The sequence below is a fragment of the Silene latifolia genome, chromosome 3, assembly GCF_048544455.1.
Source record: "Silene latifolia isolate original U9 population chromosome 3, ASM4854445v1, whole genome shotgun sequence".
NCBI lineage: Eukaryota > Viridiplantae > Streptophyta > Magnoliopsida > Caryophyllales > Caryophyllaceae > Silene > Silene latifolia.
Window position 1 is genome coordinate 84,150,132 of NC_133528.1, and position 6,044 is coordinate 84,156,175.

General features: G+C 39.7%; 1 long non-coding RNA gene across 1 annotated transcript; it reads right to left on the reverse strand.

The window, feature by feature from the left end:
- Positions 1 to 1,382: 1,382 nt before the first annotated feature.
- On the reverse strand, positions 1,383 to 3,646 carry LOC141646160 (uncharacterized). The gene is made up of 3 exons (XR_012545391.1): positions 3,445 to 3,646; positions 3,260 to 3,332; positions 1,383 to 1,602 (listed from the first exon to the last, which is right to left on the reverse strand). It is a non-coding gene; the product is annotated as an uncharacterized LOC141646160 (long non-coding RNA).
- Positions 3,647 to 6,044: the final 2,398 nt, after the last annotated feature.

Genomic DNA, 6,044 nt, shown 5'->3' on the forward strand with positions numbered 1-6,044 from the left:
AATTTATCTCATGTTTACTCCTAAGGTGACGACGCTCAACCTACTAAGCTTTCAAATCCCAACCATAAACAACAAAGCCAAGTTCTATAACTTTAATCACATAGGCAACTCATTCCTAACACAAAGAATCCACCAATCAATTATACTCACTTGGACAAGGAACTAGGTATAAGAATCACTAAGTATTTATCATCACATTACCTAAGTCTTTCTAACATCACGGCCTCTCAAAACTGGGGTTAAGGGTCAAAACACAAACAAACTCCACAAAAGCCAACTTATCCGACCGAAGTTAACATTCCATAAGGCAAAGATGAAGGTATACACGAGGGGCATTATAAGGAGAAAAGGTACAAAGACAACTCCTAAGATATGGAATGAGAGTTGCGAAAGGCATAGAAGCACAAAGACAAGGGAATATGACAAGGTGCTCGAAGAGAGGGAGGCATCTTCAAGACGGTAAAGACATTCTTCAAGAGAAGGAGATCCATATGCAAGATGTTATGTAAGGAGAAACAAAAACGAAGAATAGGTCGGGTGGGTACCAAACTAGCTTCAAAGGTAAAGCAACAGAGAGTTTAGAAAGGAAGGATGAGCATCACGGGATAAAAGTAAGGAAAGGTGGATCAAGGCTAGAAAACACACCCATAACGGTGTCGGGAGGAACGGCGGTTCTGACTTGATTCTCAACAATAATGACTCTCCTTGGCCCGACATCCGGAGCATGAGGGAGAGGAGGAGTAATCTTCTTCTCGGGGCAATTCTTGAAGAGATGTCCGGGCTTCTTGCAATGGTAACACTTCAAGGGCATATCATAGCATCCAATCCCGGGGTGATAAGCTTGCCCACACTTGAAGCACTTGCGGTTCTCCCTAAGCCTATTAGTAGATGTAGGGACTTGTCCTTTTGGCTCTTGCACTATTGGCTCTTGTCCTCCATGGTCTTGTACTCTTTGTCCTTGGACTCTCGGCACCAACCTCTTCTTGCTAGAAGGTGATGAAGGTGAGGGCACAAAGGGTCTCTTGCCCCGACGGATAGGGCGATGATTCACTTGAGCATTGGCATTCCGTTGATTCCGAAGAATTAGAGTAAGGGCTTCCATGATAGTATTCTCCACCTTGGTTGGTCGTACCATCTTCTCAAGACACCAAAAGAGTCAACCATGTTAGCACCTAACAAGTAGCATGCACAAAGAGACTACCAACTTAGGTCCTTAATTCTACCCATCTCTCATTCATTATTCAAGGTCAAGTTCAAGGTTAAATTCGGGGTACACGTGTGTGCGTCAGGAGCAACATATGCTCTGATACCAACTGTGACACCCCTCGATAGGGCATCAAAGGACTATTGAATCTAAGCGGAAAAATAAGGGATTTTTAAAACCTTTAAAAGTTTAAAGTGCGAAATCCACCATAAGTGATCAAACAAAATGAAAAGAAAGATAATTAAGTTTTACAATTTAAAACAAGTGCGTTGGGGAAAAGATATCCCACGAATAAACACAAGTCTAACGATAGGTGAGTCTAAGCAAACTATAACTAAGGTCCAAGGTTCAACGTTCTCGCTAGCTCACACGTCTTCCCCATAATCTGCATCACAAACCTGTCATTCATGTAAACATGAACGCATACGAGTCGGTGGGGAGTAACTCGGGGTTCTCCCACCCACAATATGTCGAAATGCATATAAGCAAGAACTTAATTAAACATATTGATCATACATCATACTTGACTAATAATGAACAAGGGAATACAAACGATAATCATAATGAGATAGGCATATTGCATTCTTAAAGAGATAGGCATGGTACATCATATTAAACATGCTTTCAAGGTAGCAAAACATGTATGTGAGATTAGGCATCGAATCATGTGAAGGAGGTAAACGACGGATCAATTGAATAGAAAATACATGGATAGAAACCATAGCCATTACTTGAAAACCTCTTAACAACCATAGCACGGGACGTGGCTACTAACGTCACATTCATACTTATGGCTTGCATCTCACCATAAGAACGGATGGGAACATCAATCCCGGCGATCATATCGCAACTAGGGGCTTGCATCTCACCACTAGTATCCGATAGGACCAAGACTCTTACAAACAATCATAGAAGACGTGCACTCTCGTATATAAGAACACACCAATGACCGTAACAAGCAAGACATTTACAAAGGTTTTGACTCAAACAAGACAAACCCGTAGACTCCAACCTCCTGGTAGGACGACGATCATAATACGGTCCTAGTCTAAATCGCCGACTCTCGGGATGGACGACACCCGATTCGACATACAATCCCAAATCGTATCCAAGACTCGATCCATGACACCTAGCCGTGCCCCAAGGTCGAGTAACCCTAAATCGGAACAATGGTACCTAACCGTACCCCAAGGTCCGAAGAGGCGGAAGGAAGATAGCCCAACTCGGAAACAATGGCACCTAATCGTGAGCCAATGTCCGAGGGCAAATAAATAAGGAATGTCGAGTAGTCACACAATGTAAACCGTCACACTCCGGTCACAAATACGAGTAACAATAGTTGCATGATCATCCCGTAAACATGTTATAAATTGACCACTTATCAATCATGGAAAGATGCATGTGTAAATCATTAGTTAATATAGGTTATAGGCGAAGAAAAGCACTCGAGAGGGGTCTCGGGTCGGGGGCGGCGGCGGTCCACCGGTGGGACTCCGTGCAAACATTAAAACTTACGGGGGTTCCCAGCCGGTCGGTGGGCGGCGGCCGGTCAACCATTTGAGACCCATGGTTCATTTTTTGAAAAATTGTAAAAAGGCCAAAAGTTACAGGGGTTCCCAAGGTCGGGGGCGGCGGTCGGTCAACCGGTGAGACCCACGACATATTTTGAAAAGTGAAACAACATACGGGGGTTCCGGCCCGGTCGGGGGGGCGTCGGTCAACCGGCCTGAGACCCATGTACGCGTGAATCGCCAAAATCGTCTCTCAAATCATTTGCAAACAACCACAAATCGTTCCACAACAATTATTTACCTGTCCTAACATGATTCTAACCATGAAAAACAACATAATTGAGATAGAAATTCAACCAATACGGATCAAAGACAATAAAGATTGGAACTTGCCATCAAACATGTGAGAAATGTCATACAAGTATTCTAATCAACATCAATTCACCACAAGTCATGAAAGACACCAAATTTAACAATCATATGAGTCTAATACTACACAAATCACACAATTTTAACATAAAGTCGAGTAACCCATCACCGTTACCTTTTTGCACTTAAATCCACAAAAGACTCGTCTACCTTTCAAGAATCCACTTCCGGGTCAACTAACCTTTCTCCTAAACATAAGAAAACACAAAATAAGACTAAAAATCGAAACTAGAAAAAGGGGTACCATGAGAAATTGGCTCGACAGCCCCATTAATAGAGTAAAGTCGGATCTTTTCTTACCTAGAAAGAAGGAGGGCGATGAGAGGAAGAGGTAGACGCGAAAATCGTTGAAAACCGATGAGAAATGAAGGTTTTATGGCCAAATTAGTGAAGGAGGTGGAAGTTGTGTAACAATGGTGTTGTAGTTGTGTGTTTGTTGGGAATTTCAGAATTTAGGAGTGAGGGAGATGGAGTTGTGAGGGTTTAGTTGAGGGTTTTATGAAAAGAAAAGAGAAGGAGAAAAGGCCCATAGGTTATTAAAAGCCCAACAACTCAAATTGAGTCGGTTTCCACTAGGATTTTCGTCTCAAGCCCACTATAACTCAAGACGGGAAATAATATTATTATTATCATTATTATCCGACCAAAATATTTATTTTGTATAACTTAAGCTTTAAAAATATAATATCTATAGAAATCATATTTAATAATGAAATTAAATAATTTAAAAATGTAAATAAGACAATGGAACGGTTAATTAAATTATAATTGCCAAAATAGAAAATTCGCGGGTGTTACACAGACGTCGAGAAAGGACGCAGCAACTGCTGCGCCTCTTCGAAGGGACGCAGTACCTGCTGCACCTCTTCGTGAGGCTGCCGCAGTTCCTGCTTCCTTTCTTCTTCCTTCGTCCTCTGTTAGTTTCGTTTCTTTATTTTCTTTCGCCATTGTTTGTTCATATTTCTTTTGGCATAATAATTCTAACATGTAATGTATTATTCATCACCATTAGCATATAATTCGTCGTTAAATCCCGACTTAAATCCCTTATAATTCATATTTGCGGGTTTTCGTCATTAAAATCAATTCGGGTTGTAGAAATTCGATTCTTTCATATCGAGTTTCTGGAATTCGATCTTTGGTATATTTCTCACCTGTTTATCCGTCATTAATTCATCATTAATTCGATATATTTAACCTATTTAGTTCACTCATGTCATTAATCAATCTTTCATTCATGTAATTAATTCGTCCACATTCGTTTTGTCCATGTTTTATCGTTTTTATGACTCACTCACATGTAATTAATGTATTAAATCACTTTCATCCGAGTCAAATGTCACAATCAATCCTTAAATTCACCCACGAATATTAACAATTTGCGTTCGGCTTCACAGCCGAGAACTCAGCCTTGGGAACAGACGCAAAGAATCGCCGCGCGCCTCTTCCAGAGGGCGCATCTCTGCGCCCTGTTCGATTGAATTCTGTCTCTGAACTTCCGTTCTACCTTAACCTAGTTTAATTAGTTACGTATTAATTAACTATTATTCGTATTATCACCCTAATTCCTGTTCGTTAATTTATTTATTTGTTCTTTCTCAAATTATCCGTTTTAAAAGTATTTTCGACATAAATCAAAGGAAACCGATGTAATTATTGTAATTTTTTTATTTTATTATTATTTTATTTCTTTTATTGCATCACTTGTATGTTCTCACATGTAATCAACCTAAATTTCTACCTTGACATTATTGTATGCTAAATTACATGTTCACCGACTTAGTTAATTCTCACATGTTAGGATTAAAACTTGGATGTTGCATTGCATGCATATAATCGACAATATATCGAGTATGAATAACTTCCCTAATCATTAGTAGAGGCCGCTATCAAGGCGGGCGGGATTAGGTGTTCGATCAAAAGAGCTTCCTAATACGTACCCTCACCCCTTACTCCAGATCTCTGTGAACATCCGTGTTCATTGGCATCCACGAGAGTCATTCTAGACATAAAATGCTAAGGGTAACGAGTTCTTGGTGTCTATGTCACTACTTTGTGTCTTGACATGACACGAGTTATTCGAACGGTTTCCAATTTTTCACAATAAATTGGTGGCGACTCCACAAATGCAAACGCTTGTTCTCCTCCCAAGCGCCCCCGTGGGCCCGCGTCCACAGAAGCTAGCTCCTCCAAGCCCAAGTACAGTGCCCTGTCTGGGGACAAGTGCCACTATTGTAGTGGTGTTGGGCATTGGAAGAGAAATTGTTCAAATAATCTTGGCGATATCAAAGCTGGAAAGGTTATTCCAGTAGGTAAATTACTATCCCTATCTTTTATGTTTCAATCTCAACTTTGGTATTTTGATACAAGTTGTGATGATTACCCTTTTTATTGTAATTAGGGCATCCTAGCAAGGATAAGGGCAAAGAAAAGCAAGCCTAGAAGATCTTGAGGGAAGCTAGATGTAGCCGAACATGGTGCTAGATCTATGGAAGCTTGGCTTTATGTTGCTTTGTCTTTATTTTCATGTTGTATTTTGAGATTTTAGAACTAATTTGATTTCCTTGTTTGACTTGGAAATTTATTTGTATCCTTTAAACAATGGTTGTATTTTGGATATTGGTGACTTAATTTGCAACCTAAGTCACTTACTTTATCGTATCATTTGTTCTAAGATTATCATCATACACTACTTGCATCGTGAAACATAATATTATCGACTTAAATTGATCAAATAGACAATTATAATGATTAGATCATTATAAGTCCATAAGCTATGAATTTGATTCTCCTTATGCTATTGTTACTAATAGTAACAACTTACTTATGTAAGATCAATTATAAAGTTATGATGAGCTATTGAACTCTATAGAGGATAATTTAATTTTACCAATTGGCTA